The sequence below is a fragment of the Galeopterus variegatus genome, unplaced genomic scaffold, assembly GCF_000696425.1.
Source record: "Galeopterus variegatus unplaced genomic scaffold, G_variegatus-3.0.2 Scaffold350, whole genome shotgun sequence".
Lineage (NCBI taxonomy): Eukaryota > Metazoa > Chordata > Mammalia > Dermoptera > Cynocephalidae > Galeopterus > Galeopterus variegatus.
This window is the reverse complement of record NW_007726461.1, coordinates 54053-57356: the sequence shown is the minus strand read 5'-3', so window position 1 is coordinate 57356 and position 3304 is coordinate 54053.

The window sequence follows — 3304 nt, the reverse complement described above, 5'->3', positions numbered from 1 at the left end:
CTTCTTCTTCTTCTTCTTCTTCTTCTTCTTCTTCTTCTTCTTCTTCTTCTTCTTCTTCTTCTTCTTCTTCTTCTTCTTCTTCTTCTTTCTTCTTTCTTCTTTCTTCTTCTTCTTCATTGCATTCATTTATCAGGCAATGTCTTGTTCCACGACAGAAAAAACTGGTACCAACAACTGCAGGATTAAATAACCTTTTTAACTCATACTTTTAGAGGAAAGACTGTCTTTTCCCACAAATCTTATAAGACTCCTGGGAAACGAACTGGAAGGAGCTGGCCAAACAAGCTGAGTTATATTACTAAAGACCAGGAAAGGAGAGGATCCACAAAGAAAGAAACTTAGTTAGACTGATGTCCTCTGCAGTGTGTTTTACATCTCTTTGCCATGCTCTTAACATACTCCCACATGGCTGCTCTTAAAATATTCTTACATGGCTGCCTTTACTTCTCTTAGTAAAGGATCTTACTGATAATTAAACAAAAACAGCTGAAATTATAAAGCAAGACATCACTCACCTCCTAACCCAAACATGTAATAAAAAATGTATGTTTAGGGCCTGCAGAGTATGTGTGGCAAAAAGAAAACAAATAAACAAACAGAAAATATTGGAGAGAAAAGAGTGGAGAAGTCTAGGCTAATTAGCAAAAATAAATAAATTAATTAAAATAAATGAATAAACTGAGGTAGTTTTTTCTGGAGTTATGAAATTGTTGGATCACATGATATATCCTCACTTCCTTTATTTCAATTTGTGAGAAATATGCTTGTTTCCTTTGCATAACACTAATGATAGGAAATGAGCTCGTTTCCAGAGAGAATTTTATTAATCAATGTTTCCTTCATAGTTCTCTATTTGTAACCCTATTTCTCTTGCTCTAACAAATTTTGAGTTTATAAATGTAGTCAAATCTATGCAATTTACTGAAAGAAAGTGAGCCGAGATGCTGGGTACCGATCAAGCTTTATTAAAGGAAAAGAATCTGCCGGGGCTGCCCTCAAAATGGAGGACGGCAAGAGATGTGGGGGTAGGAGAGCTTATATAGGGTGCCAAGGGCTGGCTGATATAATCAAGGAGGGGCATTATGCTAATGCAGAAGCTATGTGACCAGGGTGGAGAATTGCGCCCTTGTGGAAGCAAAAGGGTTTTTGTGTCTCAGAAATCATAAGGTTTCTTACAAAGGGAGGGGCTGGTGACTATTTTGTGCTTCTTCTGCGCAAAATAGCACTGTTCATGTCCAAGGTCCATCATTTACCATATATGATCATGTGTTTATGAGTTCAATCAAAAATTAGCTTGCACTGTACCTACTTTATAAAAAAACTAAATACCCTGTTAATATTTACAAAGCAATAAATATTCATTTATTTTGTTATTTTGAAGTCTGGATATCACTTTACTCTATAAATTGCAGCATAAATTATGCATAAATTATTGAAACATTTGTTAGTTTTTGAATATTTACATTGGTTCCAATATTGTATCACTATAAACAATGCCACAAATGACATCTGTATTTATATTTTCATATTTGTCTGTTTATTTTCTGTTTTAGTCCGTTTTGTGTTGCTATAACAGAAATACCTGAGACTGGGTAATTTATAAAGAAGAAAGGTTTATTTGGCTTACGATTCTGGGACAGCTGCATTTGGCACATGCCTCAGGCTGCTTCTACTCATGGCAGAAAATGGTAGGCAGCTGGTGGGTACAAGCTGACCACATGGTGAGAAGAAGCAAGAGAGAGAGAGAGAAGGTGCCAGGGTCTTTTTAGCAATGAGCTCTCGCCAGAACTAATAGAGCAAGAACTCACTCATTAATTCCCCCTCCCCCAGGGAGAGCATTAATCCATTCATGAGGGATTTGCTCTCATGACCCAATCAGTTTCCAACACTGCCACATTGGAGATCAAATTTCCACATGAGTTTTGGAGGGGACAACACATCCAAACTCCATCAAGTTACATAGTATATAATTCTAGATGAGGAATTGCTAGCTCAAAGGGTATGCATTGTTAAGGCCTTTGATTAATGTACCCTCCAGAATGACTATATTGTTTCACCCAAAGCCTGAGAGCTCATGGTCTCACCCATCTGCCCATGCTGGGTATTACCAGTCTTTTAGTGTTGGTTAATCTGCTAGGTGCAAATTATCCCCTGGTGTTGATGTATTTTGCATATCTTTAAGCACTTGTGCAGTTGAAACATTTCTCAAATGTCTATTGGTCATTTATGTTCCACTTGACCCTTTTGTGCATTTGGGGTGTTCCTAATAAAAATTATTAACACTTATTGAGGCTTATAATGTACCAAGTTTGCCATAGTACTTTACAAGCATTATTTCACTTAATCATCACAATCTTATGAAGATATTCTATGTTTACTCAAATTTTATAAATGGTGATTCAAAAGTAGACAGGTTAAATCATTTTCCAAATGTCATACTATGTAGCAAGCAAAGCCAGAACCCAAGCATTGACTGGCCTGAGGCCAAATGCATATGCTCCTTATCATTCTGTTGACTTTTAAATTTCATATCCTTCTTGCACACTACTACTGCCTTTTCATAGGCCATCTTTATATCTCACCTAGACTCTTGTGGCAATCTTCTTTGGTTCTAGTCTTACAGGATTCAACATTATCACAGAATATGCATCTAGATAGTTCTTGCTATAATATAAATCTGATTCTAATTCTCCTTGGTTTAAAATCCCTTCAATTGCTCCACATTCCAACACAGAAAAACCCAAACTACTTATCAAGTCCACAAATGCTTCCATGGTCTGTCTCCCCGTTAGCTACATTTGAGCCTACTAAACTGCTTGCAACCTTCTCAATCTTACTCATTCTCTATTCCATCACAATAAAGCAACTTACATTCAATGTTTTATGGACCTCAGTACCAGTGCTCATTACCTGCTTTTCTATTAAATATTCACAACCCTACCCTACTCCACCAACTAATCCCAACATCTACGCCCCTAGTTCTACCTATATGTCTTTCATCAAATATTCCAATGACCTGCTATCTAAAGCTTTTCTTGTACCATCCACTCCTTTACCCCTCAAACTCACTTTCTACTATTTGACTTCTTTACCATTTCATATCTAACACACTTTATTTAGTAATTTATGTCAATCTCACAATATTTGACTTTGATTTTGAATAACAGAGATCTAGTCCTATTTATTCATTTCCTACATTTGTAGAAAAATGTCTGTACATGTTAGCATTTTTGATGAATAAATAAAAGAATGAATATATATATATATATTTTTTTGTCTTTTGTCTTTTTCCGTGTCCGGCAAC